The sequence below is a fragment of the Phyllobates terribilis genome, unplaced genomic scaffold, assembly GCF_046119375.1.
Source record: "Phyllobates terribilis strain yellow unplaced genomic scaffold, ASM4611937v1 Scaffold_3__8_contigs__length_932513732, whole genome shotgun sequence".
NCBI classification, from domain to species: Eukaryota; Metazoa; Chordata; class Amphibia; order Anura; family Dendrobatidae; genus Phyllobates; species Phyllobates terribilis.
This window is the reverse complement of record NW_027362763.1, coordinates 371,780,151-371,802,364: the sequence shown is the minus strand read 5'-3', so window position 1 is coordinate 371,802,364 and position 22,214 is coordinate 371,780,151.

Genomic DNA, 22,214 nt, shown 5'->3' with positions numbered 1-22,214 from the left:
CGCGAAACATGTGGGGCTCAGACTCGAGCATGTCACTCGAGCATCCGTGATATTCGGTGCATACCCAAGCACCCGATGCAAACTCAAGTAGCGAGCACTGCGCATGATCTAGCTAACTTGCTGGTGCCTGGTGACTCGGATGTTGCCAGCCATGATGACATTAGGTCGCCATGGCAACGATCGGGACCCCACGAAGATGTCGTGGGGTCTCCGATCCAAGATAAGAGGGGCTGTCTTACCTCTGCCTGCTCCCGAAATGTTGCGATCGACTTCGATTGCAGAATTTTGGGAGTTAATGTGACAGGAGTGGTGCAGCACAGCTCCTGGCACAGAGTGCTGAGTGTTAGCTGTCAGAATCAGCTGACACCCGGCAGAGATCACGCCCGCCGAGGCGTAATAATACGTACCTGGTCACTAAGGCCCAGGGCACAGGAGCGTATTATTACGCCTCACGTCAGAAAGGGGTTAATTAAATGATCACAATTGGTTAATCTTGTATTCAGAGTTACAAAAGCATTCTTTGATCACCTAATAGTTTAGAATAGACTGAACTCTAAGATAATAATATGCAATTTTGGCTGAGAGTCTCATTTCAATTCACTGAAGAAAGGACATAAATTCCAAAAACATCACAGAAAAAAAGGCAGCCATACTTATCACTGCCATGTCCAAACACTCATGTAGAACATGATGTAGCAGGCCCCCATTATAAAAGCGGCGAGACAGCACAGGTGCAAAATAATAATGAAACAATTACCTGCAACCCCACCATACATCGGGGAGTGGTTGCCAAGTATTCCAAATGCACATAGGCTTGCAAAGGATGCCATTCACACCAATAAGTGACATGCGCCATTGTCCGGATAACAGCATATTACCAACAACCCTACTGTTAAATCAGGTGGGCTGACAAGTACCCTACTGAATAAACACCCCAAATTACCCAGTCGGCACTCAAGGACTCAGTCTGCACACTACGTAAATATGATAAATAAAATGTGAAAAAAGATGTGCACAGTCATGGCCAAAAGTATTGAGAATGAGACAAATAGTAATTTTTCCAAAGTTTACTGCTTCATTTTTTGTAATGGCAATTTGCATATACTCCTGAATGTCAAAGAGTGATCAGCTTAACAGCAATTACTGTACTTGCAAAGTCAATATTTGCCCAGAAAATGAACTTTAACCCCCAAAACACATTTCAACATCATTGCAGTCCTGCCTTAAAAGGAGCAGCTAACATCGTTTTAGTGATTAATCCATTAACACAGGTGTGGGTGTTGATGAGGACAGGGCTGGCGATCAATCAGTCATGATTAAGTAAGAATGACATCACTGGACACTTTAGAAGGAGGCTGGTTCTTGGTATCATTGTTTCTCTTCAGTTAACCATGGTTATCTCTAAAGAAACACGTGCAGCCATCATTGCACTGCACAAAAATGGCCTAACAGGGAAGAGTATCGCAGCTACAAAGATTGCACCTCAGTCAACAATCTATCGCATCATCAAGAACTTCAAGGAGAGAGCTTCCATTGTTGTCAAAAAGGCTCCAGGGCGCCCAAGAAAGACCAGCAAGCGCCAGGACCGTATCTTAAAACTGTTTCAGCTGCGGGATCGGACTACCAGCAGTGCCGAGCTTGCTCAGGAATGGCAGCAGGCTGGTGTGAGTGCTTCTGCACGCACTGTGAGGCGGAGACTCTTTGAGCAAGGGCTGGTTTCAAGGAGGGCAGCAAAGAAGCCACTTCTCTTCAGAAAAAACATCAGGGACCGACTGATATTCTGCAAAAGGTACAGGGAGTGGACTGCTGAGGACTGGGGCAAAGTCATTTTCTCTGATGAATACCCTTTTCGATTGTTTGGGACATCTGGAAAACAGCTTATTCGGAGAAGAGGTGAGCGCTACTACCAGTCTTGTCTCATGCCAACTGTAAAGCATCCTGAAACCATTCATGTGTGCGGTTGCTTCTCAGCCAAGGGAATCGGCTCACTCACAGTCTTGCCTAAAAACACAGCCATGAATAAAGAATGGTACCAGAATGTCCTCCAAGAGCAACTTCTCCCAACCGTCCAAGAGCAGTTTGGCGCCCAGCAATGCCTTTTCCAGCATGATGGAGCACCTTGCCATAAAGCAAAGGTGATAACTAAATGGCTCATGGAACAAAACGTAGAGATTTTGGGTCCATGGCCTGGAAACTCCCCAGATCTTAATCCCATTGAGAACTTGTGGTCAATCATCAAGAGACTGGTGGACAAACAAAAACCAACAAATTCTGGCAAAATGCAAGCATTGATTATGCAAGAATGGACTGCTATCAGTAAGGATTTGGTCCAAAAGTTGATTGAGAGCATGCCAGAGAGAATTACAGAGGTCTTGAAGAAGAAGGGGCAACACTGCAAATATTGACTTCCTGCATTAACTCATTCTAACTGTCAATATAACCTATTGGTACTCATAATATGATTGCAATTATATTTCTGTATGTGATATAGACATCAGACAAACACTAATAAAAACCAGAGGCCAGCAGATCATGTGAAAATATAATTTTGGTGTCATTCTCAAAACTTTTGGCCATGACTGTATAATGCATGAGGTATTTGTAGCGCCCCGAGGGTTCGGCCGCTACATGGGTATTGCACCTCTGCCAGAGGTGTGGTATTCCACTCCCGGGTAAGGATGGAGTATGGACCAGGGCCCAGTTAGCTGCATGCATCACACACACACCATTTCCGGGGGACAGCTCAACGGTGCTCCCATTAGACAGTAATGCAGGCACGACAGAATCTGTCCCTGGCTGGAGTGGGGAGGGGGAGGAAAACCCAGTGATGTAGGAGCAGGAGGGGACGGTTCCTGAATGTAGGTAGGAGCTCATTGGTTGCTGGTCACCTGAGCTCACACGCTAGGGGAGGGTATATAAGGTGGGCACCATCTTAGTTCGGTGTGCAGAAGGAGGAGACGTTCAGTCAGTGGAGTGAGAGAAGGAGTTCAGCCAGAGAGGGCTGACAGGAGGCTGTGGCTCAGTCTGGGCCCAGCTCCACGAGGCAGGCCTAAAGTGAAGGCCGGAGCCAGAGGAAAGGAACAGGAACAGAAGGGAACAGAAACAGAAAGGAACAGCAAAGAAAAGATAAGTACCAAAAGTGTAGAAGGGCTCAGAAACAAGAAGGCAGAAGGGACCCTAAGAGCCCATGAGAATACTGGGTGAAGGGTCAGGCAGATTAAGGGTACTGGATCCCAAGTTGGTGGAGGAGAAACTACCCTCAGCCAAAGACCGGAGGTCGTGATCATTTATTGGTGCGACACCTCACCAAACCTGCTAGGAAGGCACCATATAGGACAGCGGGGAACGGGGCCCACGTTTACCCGCGCAGATCCGTGGTAGCTGGACCAAAGTTGGTCACTGGTGGGGCAGGCCAGAGAAAGGACAGAAGGGGGTCCTGTGCCATATTCCTGAACTGCCTGGGGGTTGACCGAGCCCCTCACCTGGTGGACGCAGCACAGCTCGGGCGGTCATTGCTGACAGAAGTGACTGGGAATATACGAACTGTGAGTAAAAGACCCTGGACTGCAACACGTTGTCTTTGTGCTTTTTGCTTCGCCAGCACTAACGGTACTGGGACTCCCTACACCATCACCCCCACTATCCACTACACTGCCCTGGGGCTGCACTCTTCCCGTGGGGAGTAACACTACCTCAGCTGCAAACACCATCAGCCTCAGCGGTCTGCCTTGCAGCGGTGGTTCATAATAGCCGCAATCCACGGGTGGCGTAGTCGGACATTACCTACAGCACATAGCAGACTACCACTGGTCTGACCACCCTGAGCCATGGAACCGGGTCGCCACCACTACCCCCCAGTGTCTCCCTACTGCCCGGCTCCGAGTGCCCTACGGCCCAGGGGGCGAGTCAGCTTTGGCGTAGTCGGCAGGATCGTGACCAACCCGCCACAAACGGGTATTGCGCGCTTGAAAAGAGACTGTTTCACTGTACTAAAGATGGCGCCCGCCCCAGAAGAACAAGCACCATAATGTGCACGCCAAAAGACCACAGGAAGCCACCTCCCATCGTGGGCCAGGTCCCAGAATGGCGCCAAAGAAGGAGCCCACCCTGGCCCGTAGCCTGCTGCAGGCTGAACCGCCATGCAGCCTGGCGGAGATCCTGGTGCAGCTCCCCAGAGATCCGGAGCGTGCGCAAGCTGCACTAGAAAACCTGGATCGGAGGATGGTCCGGGCGCAGCGGGATGCGCTTGCCGGCTGGAGAGAAGAACTGGCCCGGCAGGCTGGAACCCGCCAGTGGCAGGCATCACCCACACCCCGGAGTACGCCTGCCTCTGAGGACGGTGAAAGAGGAGTGAAGGCCGGAGACGACGCCGCGGAGGGAGCCACGAGGACCGAGGCAGGTAAAGGGGACGTTACCACCCCAGACCCAGCAGCTGCAAGCCTGCCCCAGCCTCCCATCGCAGAGCCTGAAGCCCCACTCACCGTACCTGTTGCCGCGCCGTCACTACTCCCGTCTAGGCCTCAAGCGGCAAGAGCCACGGGCACGCCCCGCCCCGTGCCGTGCCCTTTAACCCTGGGCACAGTAAAGAGAGAGATGTCACAGGCCAGGACGCAATGCCTAGTGCACCCGGGCGCCCCTGCCTCACCAGCGCCCCCTACCTTGACTGCGCCACTCCCGGGCACGACCAGCAGGCGACCACCGGCCTGGTCGCAAGGCCGAGTGCCCCCGGGCGCTGCTCCCCAACCGGGGCCCCCTGCCATACTACCCCTGGGCGCGGATCTATTCGCCCAGCACACCGGCCCAGATAGACTGCCCCTGGTGTGGCCGGCCGAGCTGACCAGCGGCCACCCATGGAGAGCCCAGCCCCCGCGCGAGCCCCTGATACCTGCTCCGGAGCCCGTAGAAGTCACCCTGCCCCCAAAAGAGGATGCCCAATTTGAGTGGGACCCCACTGGCGAAAACCTAATGGGGTTCACTCAGGGGACCCGGGCAGACGCAGCCCGTCGTCTGGAGTCCTGTCGTCAGCAGCTGGTGACCTTTGAGCGGGAACGGCGAGAGAGGCGCATTAGGGAGGAGCGGCTTCAGGCCCAGAGTGCCGAGCAGAAACGCAGGGCCCGTCAAGACCCCCGAGCCGCCCGCGGTCCCCGAGCCACCGGGACCGTGATAAAGTTCCAGATGGAGAATGGCTGGGGCTTTATAAGGGACCCGGGAACCGCCGGCGACGTCTTTGTGACCCGCAGGGACATCGAAAGCCATCTGCCAGAGGGACACTGTGGACGTGACCTATACCCTGGTGATGTGGTCACCTATACCCGGCACGAGGGCGCCAAAGGACAGTGCGCCCTCCATGTCCACCGGCTTACCGAGGAGGAACTGTGGCACTATGGCTACGAGGAAAGCCAAGAGGACCCGGACGGGTCTGAAGACTATCCTGAGGAAGGTGCGCAAGGAGGACACCGCTACTGAAAAGTGGCAGCGCACAAATGTAAATAGTTACCCATCAGGGTAAAAGGAACTGTTATGAGACTGTTACCTGTTTGAAAGTTGCCCCTTTATCCCTTATCCGGCTGGGGAATGAGAACAGCCATCCCTCTTCCCTTACCTGGCTGAGGACTGAGAGCAGCCATTCCCCCTTTCCAACCGGCCAAGGACTGGGAACGGCCAATTCCCTGTAAATAGTTGCGCTTCCTAAAGCGCTCCCTACTGGTTTTATAACAAGACTGTAACGTCTACCTCGGGACAGAGAGTCCCTCACGTTTAAACGTTTACTGAAGTTTTTGCACTTAAAAGAAGATTGAACACCTGGTCACAAGTTGCACAGCGGCCAGAGCTCAAGAATGTGTTTTGAAAATGTTTTTCTTGCAAATGTTTTATGTAGAAAAAGTTTTATATGCTGCTAAAGTAATAATGCAAATGTTTGGTAAGGTGTTTTATATGACAAAAGAGTTCCAGTAGTAATGACCATATCTAGTGAAGGAAAAATGTTGAAAAAGAAGAAAGTGTTTCCCATAAAGGGTATTGAACTGTGTCGTCCGTTTTCTAATGTGAAAAGTTTTGAAAAAGTTTTGCATGTCTTGTAATCAAATGTCTTTGCTCTTTTCCAGCCCGAGGACGTGCTGTGGTTTACCGGGGGGGAACGTAGCGCCCCGATGGTTCGGCCGCTACAGGGGTATTGCACCTCTGCCAGAGGTGTGGTATTCCACTCCCGGGTAAGGATGGAGTATTGACCAGGGCCCAGTTAGCTGCATGCATCACACTCACCCCATTTCCGGGGGACAGCTCAACGGTGCTCCCAATAGACAGTAATGCCGGCACGACAGAATCTGTCACTGGCTGGAGTGGGGAGGGGGGAGGAAAACCCAGTGATGTAGGAGCAGGAGGGGACGGTTCCTGAGCGTAGGTAGGAGCTCATTGGTTGCTGGTCACCTGAGCTCACACACTAGGGGAGGGTATATAAGGTGGGCACCATCTTAGTTCGGTGTGCAGAAGGAGGAGAAGTTCAGTCAGTGGAGTGAGAGAAGGAGTTCAGCCAGAGAGGGCTGACAGGAGGCTGTGGCTCAGTCTGGGCCCAGCTCCACGAGGCAAGCCTAAAGTGAAGGCCGGAGCCAGAAGAAAGGAACAGGAACAGAAAGGAACAGAAACAGAAAGGAACAGAAAGGAGCAGCAAAGAAAAGAGAAGTACCCAAAGTGTAGAAGGGCTCAGAAACAAGAAGGCAGAAGGGACCCTAAGAGCCCATGAGAATACCGGGTGAAGGGTCAGGCAGATTAAGGGTACCGGATCCCAAGTTGGTGGAGGAGAAACTACCCTCAGCCAAAGACCGGAGGTCATGATCATTTATTGGTGCGACACCTCACCAAACCTGCTAGGAAGGCACCATATAGGACAGCGGGGAACGGGGCCCACGTTTACCCGTGCAGATCCGCGGTAGCTGGACAAAAGTTGGTCACTGGTGGGGCAGGCCAGAGAAAGGACAGAAGGGGGTCCTGTGCCATATTCCTGAACTGCCTGGGGGTTGACCGAGCCCCTCACCTGGTGGACGCAGCACAGCTCGGGCGGTCATTGCTGACAGAAGTGACTGGGAATATACGAACTGTGAGTAAAAGACCCTGGACTGCAACACGTTGTCTTTGTGCTTTTTGCTTCGCCAGCACTAATGGCACTGGGACTCCCTACACCATCACCCCCACCATCCACTACACTGCCCTGGGGCTGCACTCTTCCCGTGGAGAGTAACACTACCTCAGCTGCAAACACCATCAGCCTCAGCGGTCTGCCTTGCAACGGCGGTTCATAATAGCCGCAATCCACGGGTGGCGTAGTCGGACATTACCTACAGCACATAGCAGACTACCACTGGTCTGACCACCCTGAGCCACGGAACCGGGTCGCCACCACTACCACCCAGCGTCTCCCTACTGCCCGGCTCCGAGTGCCCTACGGCCCAGGGGGCGAGTCATATTGGTCAATAATTTTGGCCAAAATACACAAAATACACATGCTCACAACTCAATTCAAGGGTCCTCATTATCTGCAAATCCCTATACTAAATTCAAAAACTATTCACTAAAAAAGCACATAAATTCAAAAAACATAACATAAAAATGGCTGCCCTACTTACCAATATCATGCCCAAGCACTAATGCACAAAAGGATTCAGCAGGTCCCCATGATAAAGATGGGGAGAGCACAGATGCAAAATACTAATGAAACAACCACTTGCACACCCACCACACATTGAAGGGTAAGGGGGGATGATTTCCTAGTATTCCAAATATTCACACACCTATTGTGCATTTGTGTTTGGACATGGTATTGGTGAGTATGGATGCCTCATTTCAGCTAGCTTTGAAACACCATAGTAAAGAGCTATCAAATATTATAAATTGTAGTAAGTAGAGATGACCAAGTTAATTTGGTGCAAATCAAATTTGTGCTGATTTTTTTTAGGAATTTGCTAAACCCAACAATTTGAACAATCTGCACTACATTTCTCGAGATTCGCCTAAAATGGCTATCACAGTTTTGCACAACAAATGGTATAGCACAGCCAATAAGAGAGGAATAGCATTGCCTGTGTAAAAGCAGAAGCTGGAATTGCAGCAGCCATTTTATGGCGAATCTGGATATTGAGAGGAAGTCACAGCTCCCAAGTTAGCACAGCACAGTAGTGAAGACCAGTTACCATCCATTTTGACCTTTCTAATATTATGCTTGCAATAAAAAAACTTGCAAGGAATTTGATAGTCATTGCAGATCTCTGAGTACTTCATCCTGTTTTACTGGACAATTGAAGGCTTTGGAGTACTTTCTCTGTGAGTTAAATTTCCTGGGAAAATTCAGCAAGGGCGGTAAATTTGAATTTCAAAAAATTTGCTCATCTCTAGTAGTAATGCTATTAGCAGTGATCTTGGTTGTATTAATAATGATATCAGTACTGTATATTCATGTAAAAGTACCTACAAAACAGGATTGTATTGGACACTGTGCTACATTAATGTGAGTTTTTCTTTTTCATAAAAAATGACTTTTAGTTGAGAATTAAGCCTGCTGCTGGCCAGTATGCTGCTGGCTAAAACTTTATTTTCAAGCTCCCTAGGGGTCCTCAACAGGCAATATCCTACTGATCAGACCGTGACAGCATATTTTAGAAATATACCATCATTTTCTAAGAATACTATCAGAGGAAACCAACTTTCAGGTATGTAATAAATTAAAAACTATAATAAAATTATAATTATATAAGAGAAGAGGAAGTTAGGGAGAGGTGTGGGGGGTGCTTAACTGACCAGGTTGTGCATTTCACAACCCGATTAAATGTCCGTAAAGTGTACATAGGGAATGAATGAAGCAGCGGTAGAGGAACCTTACATGTCATTTTCTAATGTGGATAAAAGTTACCTGTCAGTTATTAAAGTTCTGCAATCTCCTGACCTACCGATAAGAAAGTTATCACTTACATAGGTGATAACTTGTTTTCACTGGGCAACTCCTTTAAAGTCTGCAAATATTAGGTCCTATTAGGCATTGTGTTTCTCCAACAGACTTATGTGGTGCTGGGAGCAAAGAGTCTTTTACATTTTACATATATATCTTATATATCATTTAATCTATCATATTTTATTCATTTTTGCTGTGGTTTGGTTTCTGGAAATAAATCTACAAAAGCTAACTTGTAAATATTAGAAAAAATATTACTACTCTAATTCCCAAAAAGTTAGTATTCAATATAAAATATAAGAAGACAATAATGCAATGGTTTGGAAATCACTTATAGCCATATTTTCTTTACAACAGAACATTGAACACATCGGAAGTTGAAAGTTAGACATTTTTCCATTTTATTTAAAAAAAATAACTCATTTAGAAATTATTATTAACAACACATTGTAAAAATAAAATTGAGACAGAGCCATGTCTACCATTTTGTAGCATCCCATCTTCATTTTACAACAGTCTCTAAATGTCTGAGAAGTGAGATCAATAGCTGCACTTTTGGAAGATGAATGTTTTCTCATTTCTGTATGATGTAGGATTCCAACTGCTCAACAGATTTGGGTCTTCTTTGCCAGATTTTTCATTTCATAATGTGACAAATGTTTTCTACTGGTGAAAGGTCACAGTCACTGCAAGAGACTGGTTCATCATCCGAATTCTACTTTTGCAAAAAAAAATGCTGCTGTGAGAAATGCAGTATGTGGTTTAGCATTGTCTTGCTGAAATATGCAAGTATGTAAGGCCTCCCCTGAAACAGACCTTGCCTGGACGGGAGCATAAGTTGGTCTAAAACCTTTATATAATGTTCAGAATTGATAGAGCCTTACAAAATGTGTAAGCTATCCATGCTATAGGCACTAATACAACTTCCTACGATCAGACAAAGTCTTTTGAACTGCGCTTATAACAAGTTGGATTATTATTCTCCTTTTGAGTCAGGGTTTCAAATTTTAATTCATCTGACCACAGAACAGTTTTTCATTTTTCCTCAATCCATTTTTAATGCTCTTTGGCCAAGATAAGATGGCAGGGTTACTGGATTGCACAGATGAGCGAATACATTTAAGTGGAATTGAAAATGCAGATTTTTTGCAATTCGCTTCTGTGTGGATTCAGCAAAATGACGAATACGGACCACCATTTTTATAAACCGTCAAGGACCATCTAAGGTTAAGAAAAGACATACTCACCTTACAGCTCACCTTTCCATCCCCCTGCTCCTCATCATCACATATCTGGTCCATGTCGCATCTTCGGTTCTCCACAACTTGCGCTTAAACGACGAGGCCGATGGGGACGGTTCTATGCATGCATTGTTGCGTCGTGATGTCATGACGTTGAGACCTTAAGCGCGTTTACGATAATCCCTCCCAAGCCCCATCAGAGCAGGAAATTCTGACTCAGTGCAACATACCCGGGAATTTCAACACTCCTGAATTCTATGCTTCTGATTTTAATCAATGCAGCTTACATTTTTTTATTTATTTTAAAAATGTTCCAAATGTTTGTGTTCCTTGAGCTTTGCTGGAGGCCCTTGAATTCTGTGATCTTGTGACTGTTATGTTCTGCTACCAGAGCTAAGGAAAGAGAGGAGATCTGTCCCTACGATAGAACTCAGCTGAATCCCTACGATGTAACAGGGAACCTGATCCTGCGATCAGACCTGCTAAAGTCCTAAGCTAGTCTGTACGGAGACCTATAGATGTGGGGAAGGAATCCCTACAAGTACTAAGGACTGGGAGGAAAATGGGACACCTCCTAACAGAAATAGTAGCAGACAGACGAACAAACAAAATATATAGAACATAGAGGTCCGTAGACCAAGCAAACTAACAGAGTTAGATACAGAGCACAGGCTAGCTAGAAAGTAGTTATACAATGAAGTCCAGCAAAGCCAGAAGGGCGGAGCAGGATTAAATAGGCCAACAAGGTCATGTGACCAGCAAAGGAAAAAACCTAAGAGCAAGGTTCTAACAGTACCCCCCCTTCTAAGAGGATCCTCCGGATCCCCTAGGACCAGGCTTATCAGGAAATCTCCTGTGAAACGCTCTGATAAGTCTGGACGCGGAAACATCATCTGACCTCACCCAAGAGTTATCCTCGGGTCCGAAACCTTTCCATGCCACAAGATACTGCAAACTACCTCTATACCGTCTAGAGTTAAGGATGCGAGAAATTTCATATTCCCCGTCCTCCACCACCAGAGGAACAGAGGCAGAGGCGTCACCATCCGACACAACAGCTTTTTTTAACAGAGAGACATGAAATACCGGATTAATTCTCCAGGAGGTAGGAACCTCCAACCTAACAGCAGATTGGTTGACAACCTGAAGCACCTTAAAGGGCCCTACAAACTTGGGACCCAATTTCTTAGAAGGAATCCTCAACCGCAGATTCCTAGAGGACAACCAAACCATGACACCAACAGCGAACAAAACCTCCTGTCGTTTCCTATCAAAGTAGTCTTTAGATTTTCTGTTGGCCTCCTGAAGATTACCACGCACATCCGTCCAAACTCTCTCCAAATCACCGGAAAAATTCTCCTCCTCAGGCACGGCAGATCCCAACTTGGAGAACGACCCAAACGACGGATGTCTCCCAGAACAACAAAAAAAAGGCGAACAACCAGCAGAAGAAGATGTATGATTGTTCAGAGCAAATTCAGCAAGTGGCAGAAACTCAGACCACCCCTCTTGATTGTCTGCCACAAAACAACGCAAGAACTGCTCAACATCCTGGTTTTTCCTTTCTGTCTGGCCATTAGATTCAGGATGATATCCGGACGAGAACGACAAATGAACTCCCAACCTGTCACAAAAGGCACGCCAAAAACAAGCCACGAACTGAGGACCCCTATCAGAAACAATGTCAGTAGGAACGCCATGAAGTCTGACAATTTCCTTGACAAAGGCCTTAGCGAGAGTTTTAGCGCAGGGCAGTTTGACAAAGGGAACCAAGTGACACATCTTGCTAAAACGGTCCACGACCACCCAGATAACAGTAAAACCCTCAGAGGGGGGAAGGTCAGTTATAAAGTCCATAGCCAAATGTGTCCAAGGAGCACTGGGAACCTCCAAAGGACAAAGCAACCCCGCAGCAGGAGTATGTGAGGACTTAGATCTAGCACATATAGTACATTGACGCACCCACTTAATGACCTCCTTCTGCCATCCAGGCCACCAAAAACTGCGACCCACCAGTCTCTTGGTCTCAGAGATTCCGGGATGACCTGCCAACCGAGACTCGTGACACTCAACAAACAAATCTCTCCTAAAGGTCCCAGGCACAAACAACCTCCCATGAGGAGTGTTAGATGGGGCATTCTCCTGTGCTTTAAGAATCTCATCTTCCAAAACGGAGTCCAAAGCAGCTATCACAACACCTTCTTGTAAAATGTTCTCCTCTTTCTCAGCACCGACTATGGGAGAAAAACTGCGAGACAAGGCTTCCGCCTTAACATTCTTAGTACCAGGGATGTAAGTAACGGAGAAATTAAACCGCGAGAAAAACAGTGCCCACCTAGCCTGACGGGCATTCAGGCACTTGGCAGCATCAAGATATATCAGATTTTTATGATCCGTAAGAACCTGAACGGGAAATTCCGCACCTTCCAAGAAGTGGCGCCAGTGTTCAAATGCGAGTTTAATAGCCAGCAATTCCCGATTACCAATATCGTAATTCAGTTCAGTCTCCGAAATTTTTTTTGAAAAAAAGGCACAGGGATGTAATCCATCCCCGTTATCCTGAGACAATACTGCGCCAACCCCCACAGAGGAAGCATCAACCTCAACCAAAAACGGCTTAGTCACATCAGGCTGCATAAGGATGGGAGCAGAGGTGAACCTCTCCTTGAGATACACAAAAGCTTCAATGGCCTCAGAAGACCACTGAACCGCATCAGCACCTTTCCTGGTGAGATCGGTCAGAGGTTTGACAATACTAGAAAATTTTTTTATGAATTTTCTGTAATAATTGGCTAAACCTAAAAACCTCTGTATCGATTTCAAACCAATAGGCCTAGGCCATTCCTGTACAGCTTGAACTTTCACCGGGTCCATCTCAAAACCATCGCTGGAGATAATGTAACCCAAAAAACTAATTCTCTGTACAGCGAACTCACATTTCTCCAGCTTAGCAAAAAGCGAATTGTCCATTAATAACTGTAATACCTCACGTACGCTCCGCCAATGAGACTCCAGATCCGGCGAATAAATCAAAATGTCATCCAAATACACAACCACATTTTTGCCGATCAAAGGTCTAAGGATGTCATTAATAAGATTCTGAAAAAATGCAGGAGCATTAGTAAGACCAAAAGGCATAACCAGATTCTCAAAATGACCCACAGGAGTGTTAAAAGCAGTCTTCCATTCGTCACCCTCCTTCATGCGCAACAGATTGTATGCCCCCTTAAGGTCAATTTTAGAGAACCACTTGGCCCCCATTAACTGGTTAAACAGATCAGGAATCAATGGCAGTGGGTAAGGATTGCGTACAGTAATTTTGTTAATCTCACGAAAATCCAGACAAGGACGTAAACCGCCGTCCTTTTTTTTTACAAAAAAAAATCCAACCGCCACAGGAGACTTAGAAGGCCTAATGTGACCGGCGGCCAAACTTGTCTGTATGTATTCCTCCAAAGCCTTCCTCTCAGGAATAGTAAGGTTAAATAAGCGACTTTTAGGAAGAGTCGCTCCAGGGACAAATTCAATAGAACAATCATAGTCTCTATGGGGAGGCAAAACCTGCGATTCCTTCTCAGAAAAAACTCTCCAAAAATCCTGAATAGGAACAGGCAATTCTCCCCTATCCAAAGCTGCAATACGCCCGTTACAACACTTGTCATAATATTTATGGCTCCAGGATTTAATTTCACTGGTAGACCAATCCAGTACAGGATTGTGAAATTTTAACCAGGGCAATCCCAATATTACTGGAGAAGGCAAGTTATTCAAAACTACCAAATCCAATTTCTCATGGTGAACACCATTAATAGTGAGAGGAAATTCACAGACCTTGAGAGTAATATTCTTCAAAGGGGAACCATCCACAGAAACCACAGCAATGGGGGGTGATAAAGGTTCGGGTTTTAAATTGAGTCTTTCCAAGAATCCCCCATCAATTACATTCAGAGTAGACCCGCAATCAACAAACACCCGAAATTCCATTAATTTTTCCTGAGCAATCGTGGAAGCAGCTAAAAATACACCCTTGGAATTTAAACAGGCAATACGGGCATGACTGACCATTTTTTTTTCTTTCTTCATACGAAGCTCACAGCCTTTAATCAAATGACCAGATTTTCCGCAATAGAAACACAAGCCTTCAAAAAATCTACGGTCTTTTTCTTGAGAGCGAGGTGCCACCGATCCAATCTCCATCGGTTCACCACTGTTAGTACACACATTCTCATAACCAGAAACTGACATAGCAGAGGATTTGCTCTCATTAACCCTTGCACGCAGTCTCCTATCCACCCGTATAGCTAATTGCATAGCCTGTTGCAAATCTTCAGGTGTAGGATAAGCAATTAGCAGGTCTTTAACCCTTTCATTGAGCCCAGCAAGAAATAGACTTTTCAGAGCAGAATCGTTCCACCCTGTTTGAGTAGACCAACGACGGAAATGAGTACAATATTTTTCCACATTACCTGATCCCTGTTTCAAACGTCTCAACTCAGTCTCAGCTGATGCGACACGGTCAGGATCATCATATAATAGTCCCAAAGCAGAAAAAAAACTATCCACTGATCTGAAGCATGTATCACTAGGTTGCAAAGAAAAGGCCCACTCCTGAGGCTCTTTGCGCAAAAGTGACATTATGAACCATATGCGCTGGGATTCATCCCCAGAGGACTTGGGTCTCAAACGAAAATACAATAAGCAAGCATTTTTAAATGAAAAAAATTCTCGGTGTTCACCAAAAAATAAATCCGGCAAACATACCTTAGGCTCCAAGAAATGTGCTCCAGGACAGTTACTCACGTGCTGACGGAGCTCGGCCACCTCCAGAGAGAGTCCCTGCAGGCGATGAGCCAAATCCTGAACCGACACCATGATGGAACAGAAAAATCTTTCCTTAGAGAATTTTCAGGCTGGACTTACTGTTATGTTCTGCTACCAGAGCTAAGGAAAGAGAGGAGATCTGTCCCTACGATAGAACTCAGCTGAATCCCTACGATGTAACAGGGAACCTGATCCTGCGATCAGACCTGCTAAAGTCCTAAGCTAGTCTGTACGGAGACCTATAGATGTGGGGAAGGAATCCCTACAAGTACTAAGGACTGGGAGGAAAATGGGACACCTCCTAACAGAAATAGTAGCAGACAGACGAACAAACAAAATATATAGAACATAGAGGTCCGTAGACCAAGCAAACTAACAGAGTTAGATACAGAGCACAGGCTAGCTAGAAAGTAGTTATACAATGAAGTCCAGCAAAGCCAGAAGGGTGGAGCAGGATTAAATAGGCCAACAAGGTCATGTGACCAGCAAAGGAAAAAACCTAAGAGCAAGGTTCTAACAGTGACCACATGTCTCTACCTTTACTGCTATGAGTCAATATCTATAAGCTGAATCTTCTACACATTCAAGGTTTTGTCCCACAATGACCTTTTCTATACTTTTACAATCTGTCAATCAGATAAGTTATAAAAGTAAGATTAGGTGTGGGTCTGACCTTTTGGGATCTTACTGTGAGCAAGAATGTTGGGAACTTTCCTGTTTTTGAATGAAAAGTAAAACTGACATTCAACTTTATGTAGACAGATAACACATGCTCATGCTCATCACTAGCCCTCATCTTCTGCTACTGTGGAAAATATGGGTATGGTTAATATACAGAAATCAATTATTGCCTTTATATAAGCTTACTAAAACACAGTAATAGGAAAGTTAGTGTGTATGCTTTAGTTTACGCTGTTGCTTGAAGTTAATTATTATTTTATGATGGCGCCTGCATCCTTGATTTCCCCCCACCTGAGGAATGCCTAAGCAGTTACCAATATGGAAGAAGTCTGGATGGACTAATCACAGAGGGTCAAGCTATCTAAGGAATGCAAGAAATTATGCTAATCTCCACTCTGAGTTAAAGTCTATATATTTCTATGCAAATGTAATAAAGGCGGTTAGTGTCACTTCTTTCCCTGAGAGAGGTTCTTGTACCATACTCTGAGTTTTGTGTATTTACTTTGTTGCATGCACTCAGGGACCTATCAATTTGGAAGAGAGTAGTCACCCGGTGTATCAGAGGTCAAACAGTACCCCGACACTACCATCAGGGTTCCCGGGAGTGAATGATACATGATTTAGCTTTTAAATCAGGTCTGAATGAGATGTTGTAAAATAAAAAAGGGTTGTTGTGGAAGAACTCTTTCAGTGTTCAGAAAGATAGATTAGAGTGGGAATGATAAACTAGAATTTGCACACAAAATCGTAACTGTTTTTAACATTAAGATGTCGGTCTGTTTGCACTATGAATTCTCTCAAGCTTTTATATTTGTGTAAGTTTTTTGCAAAGTTGATTAAGCAATCCTTGTTATGAGACTCTAAGAAAAGTCATCAAAAATGTTGCTCAAATACATTGATATGTTTTGAAATTGTGAATGATGAAATTTCTTTTCTTGCTTTTCTTTGTTATTTATTTATAAAGGCAACATTATATTTAACAAGCTGAAGAAACCTGTAACATAATTAACAAAATAAGAAATAAAAGTGGCTGTTTTCAAACAAAATTCCTTTCATTTTTGCTTGTTTTGTTTGATCTAAAGACTAAATAAAGGCTAACATCAAGGGTTAAGCTCTGGTTTATCTGAACTTAACAAAGACACCCTTTTGAGTGTTTTTGTAAATCTGTAAATGCTTTCATCATGCACAAGAAAGGGTAAGAGAACAAAGCATGTGCACTCACATGCACAGGAGCCTATCATGCCACAGTATAGTAGTTAGTGGAATTATTATGTTTTGTGCGTTTCCCAGTGAAGATAAAATGTAACTCTAATGTCTGGCATCAGTTCTGAGAGGAGATCAATAGCCCTACTTTGTTTAGACTCATTTCAAGAGGTTTTATGAGCACTACAATGCTTTCATTTTTTTGATCCAAAGTTTTTATGGAACAGATAAATAAATATATGTCTAAAGCAAAAGTGTTGGGAAAGAAGATTTCCACCCCAAAAAAATTGTTCTCATATTAGTAAATCAGAAGTTAGTTGCCAATAGAATAGAGTTGTAGTGTTTTGTCCCTATTATTTTCATGATTTTTTTATACTCATTAAGATATTGGCACTTTTACATTTTATTGTGAGGAAGGCCAGTTTTTCCATAAGTGAGAAGAGGAAATCCTGCCATATTAGTTGTCACTTTTAGATTATCTTTAGCATGTTTTATCACTTTCTGTTCTGCCTGCTTCTAAATTGGACATTTCATTGCCCTATTTTGGAAATCATACACCGTGACCCCACCAATAGTGTCACCATTTGGTTAGACTGTTCCAGACAGAAGACTGTATTCCTTTTTTATTTTGGTTATATAGTAGATTATTCTTTGCAAACTTTGATGACTGATGATGACCAAACCTTTCTGTAATTAAACTTCAATATTGCATTTTTTCAGCCAGTCATTAGTTTAAGTATGTACAGTGTATATGGCACAGTACAACTGATTCATTGCCATGTTTTACATACTTTCTTATGACATGTCATTTCATTCTAACATGTTGATGGTTGGCTCATTCACATAAATCATCTGACCTATGATCATTTGGTTACAGAATTTAGAATGTATGTCTACATCCAGCTTTTGAACATTGTATAAAGCTGTACCCCCTCTATGATTTCTTCTCATCATAGTCATTGACAACAGCTGAGTCATATGGGTTTACTAGAGATGGGCAAATTTATTCAAGCAGAATTAAATTCTACTTGAATTTTGCCAAAATGTGTACTCTTTAGAATACGTATACTGTAAAATTCTCTCTGTGTGAATTCAGCAAAATGTTGTGGCTGTCATTTTGCTGATATGTAGCATGCCAGCAGAAAGTAAAAAAAAAAATGAATACTCACCTCACCACTTACCTGTCACAGCACCCCTGCTGCCTCAAGTTGCCCACTGTCCAGTTCTTGGGGTCTCTTTTTTTCTACAGTTACATGCCAGTTTCTTCACCCTAGAACAACACTTCCCGCCATGACCGGACCTCGGAGGTCACACCACATCATAACGATGTGAGATCACAATGCACCATAACCTCTAAGGCCTGGTGGTTTTACACTAGAACAGGACTTCTGGCACTGATCAGTCCTTGGAGGCCATGACGTTATGACACACTGTGACCTCCAAGGCCTCGTCGTGGCTGGAAGTCCTGTTCTAGAGTGAAGGCACTTGTGCACAACTGCACAAAGAAGAGGCCCTAGAGATCAGATGGACGGGCAGTGGGGATTGGAAGGAATGGGGTGCTGTGAGATGACTTACATTTTTTTTTATTTTTTACATGTCCCGTTTATTATGCTTTAGGGTCTGAAGAGATGCCAGAGCCAAATGAGGAACATTCAATTAGTTCACTGCAATTTGAATTTCCCTATAAAATCTGCACAATTTGGTGAATTTGAATTTTATTACATCTGCTCATCTCTATTGTTTACCCTTTTTATTTGGCTACAATGTTTTAATGTAATGTAATAAAGGATTAAGAAAATTATATTTTCACTACATAAATTCTTGCATAATAAGTATCATTAATAGAGATGAGCGGTGTTCGACTAGAACTGTTCGCCAATCTCAAATTCGAGCTGTTTTGGGCGGTGTTCGAGTTGTTCCACGAACCCGAACGATTTGCAAAAAATTCGGCTGTTCGAGGTTATGTTCGATAACTGTTCGTGCACCAAAAGCGTGTCCTGCATGTCTGGCGCTATTTAAAGCACCAATCATGCAGGGATTGTCTGCCACTCACTGTAATGCCACAGCCATGGTGGTTGTGGCATTACAGTGGTTGCCCAAATCGATGGGAACAGTGCCAACAGTGAAACATGAAAAGCCGGCAATTCAGCAGCGGCATACACCTGTACCCGACAATTTAGAACCGAAAGAATAGGGCATCACACATAGATTAGATAGATAGAAACATGTCAGCCACATATATACGAAGCACAGTGACAGTGTTGGTTACTGTACTTGTCATTTAGCGTAAAGGATTTATCAAAAAAAATAATAGTGTTTTCATGCACCGTCTCTTTAAAAAAGCCGGCCGGCAATTCAACAGCGGTACCCGACAATTTATAACAGACAGAATAGAGCTTCACACATAGATTAGATAGATAGAAACATGTCAGCCACATATATACGAAGTACAGTGACAGTGTTGCTTACTGTACTTGTCATTTAGCGTAAAGGATTTATCAAAAAAAATAATAGTGTTTTCATGCACTGTCTCTTTAAAAAAGCCGGCCGGCAATTCAGCAGCGGTACCCGACAATTTATAACAGACAGAATAGAGCTTCACACATAGATTAGATAGATAGAAACATGTCAGTCACATATATATGAAGTACAGTGATAGTGTTGGTTACTGTACTTGTCATTTAGTATTAAAATAAAGGATTTATTATTAAAAAAATTGGCGTGGGGTTCCCCTTAATTTTAGGCTCTAGCGGAGGTTAAGCAGACGGCTGGGGCAGATGTTTGAAGCCTGGGAAGGGGGTAATACCCACGGAGCTTCCCAGGCTACTAATATCAGCCCCCAGCTGAATACATAGCCTTTACTAGCTATTAAAATGGGGGACACCCCAAAAAAAATGACGTGGGGTCCCCCCTAATTTAATAGCTAGCAAAGGCTAGGCAGACAGCTGGGGGCTGATATTAATAGCCCAGGAAGGGAGCCATGAATATTGGCCCCCTCCCAGGCTAGAAACACCAGCCGTCAGCCGCCCCAGAAATGGCGCATTCATAGGATGCGCCAATTCTGGCACTTAGCCTCGCTCTTCCACGCTGCCCTGGTGCGGTGGCAGGGGGTAATAGGGTTGGGGTTGATGTCAGCTTATAATGCCAGCTGACATCAAGCCCAGGTTAGTAATGGAGAGGCGTCTATAAGACACCCCCATTACTAACCCCATAGTCAAAGTTAAAAAAAACACAAACACCCAGAATAAAGTCCTTTAATTGAAATAAAGACACAATCCTTTATTGTTCTAAATTAAACCATACTTACTGTCACGCCCATTCCAGCTGAAGCCAACGATCTCCTGCAATAAAAGAAAAATAATAAAGCAACCTCATCCTTACCTTTCCATGGTTCCCACGACAGCTTCAGCTCTGCTACATCGAGATGACAGGCTGGACCGCAGCAGAACGCTGCCATCCAGCCTCTCATCCCGCAGACATTGAGAAGCGCAGGCTTGCTTGCGCTGCTCAGCGTCTCTCTGTGACGACATCCAGATGAGCCGAGTTCATGTCCAATGAACTCGGCTCACCTCATGCACGTCACTGACAGCGTGGGAAAATTCTCACGCTGAAGCGGTGAGTGCAGGAGAATTCTCCCACGCTGTCAGTGACGTGCATAAGGTGAGCTCATGTCCAATGAACTCAGCTCACCTCCTGCACTTCACTGACAGCGTGGGAGAATTCTCCTGCACTCAGCGCTTCAGCGTGAGAATTCTCCCACGCTGAAGCGCTGAGTGCAGGAGAATTTTCCCACGCTGTCAGTGACGTGCATAAGGTGAGCTCATGTCCAATGAACTCAGCTCACCTCCTGCACGTCACTGACAGCGTGGGAGAATTCTCCTGCACTCAGCGCTTCAGTGTGAGAATTCTCCCACGCTGAAGCGCTGAGTGCAGGAGAATTTTCCCACGCTGTCAGTGACGTGCATGAGGTGAGCCGAGTTCATTGGACATTAACTCGGCTCATCTGGATGCCCTCACAGAGAGACACTGTGGAGCGCAAGCAAGCCTGCGCTTCTCAGTGTCTGCGGGATGAGAGGCTGGATGGCAGCGTTCTGCTGCGGTCCAGCCTGTCATCTCGATGTAGCAGAGCTGAAGCTGTCATGGGAACCATGGAAAGGTAAGGATGATGTTGCTTTATTATTTTTCTTTTATTTCAGGAGATCGTTGGCTTCAGCTGGAATGGGCATGATGGTAAGTATGGTTTAATTTAGAACAATAAAGAATTGTATGTTTATTTCAATTAAAGGACTTTTTTCTGGGTGTTGTGTTTTTTTTTAAATACTTTACTAGAAATTCATGGTGGTCATGTCTAATATTGGCGTGACCCCATGAATTTCGGGCTTAGGGCCAGCTGATAATGCCAAGCTGGCCCTAACCCCTTTATTACCCAGTGAGCCACCGCACCAGGGCCCTGGATGAGTTGGGTACAGCGCCAGAAGATGGCGCTTCTATGAACGCGCCATTTTCCGGGGTGGCTGCGGACTGCAATTTGTAGCGGGGGGGGGCCCAGAAAGCTTGGGCCTCCCTGCGCTGCAGATTCCAGCCCCCAGCTGCCTAGTTGTACCTGGCTTGACACAAAAATAGGGCGAAGCCCCACGTACTTTTTTTTTAATTATTTCATGAATTTCATGAAATAATTAAGAAAAAAAGGCCTTCCCTATATTGTTGTGTCCGGCCAGGTACAAATAGGCAGCTGGTGGTTGGGGGCAGCCCGTTCCTGCCTGCTGTACCTGGCTGGACACAAATATAGTGCGAAGCCCCACGTCAATTTTTTTTAAATTATTTCATGAATTTCCTGAAATAATTTAAAAAAATTGAAGTGGGGCTTCGCACTATATTTGTGTCCAGCCAGGTACAGCAGGCAGGAACGGGCTGCCCCCATCCACCAGCTGCCTATTTGTACCTGGCCGGACACAACAATATAGGGAAGCCCTTTTTTCTTAATTATTTCATGAATTTCATGAAATAATTAAAAAAAATTGAAGTGGGGCTTCGCACTATATTTGTGTCCAGCCAGGTACAGCAGGCAGGAACGGGCTGCCCCCATCCACCAGCTGCCTATTTGTACCTGGCCAGACACAACAATATAGGGAAGCCCTTTTTTTCTTAATTATTTCATGAATTTCATGAAATAATTAAAAAAAATTGAAGTGGGGCTTCGCACTATATTTGTGTCCAGCCAGGTACAGCAGGCAGGAACGGGCTGCCCCCAACCACCAGCTGCCTATTTGTACCTGGCCGGACACAACAATATAGGGAAGGCCTTTTTTTCTTAATTATTTCATGAAATT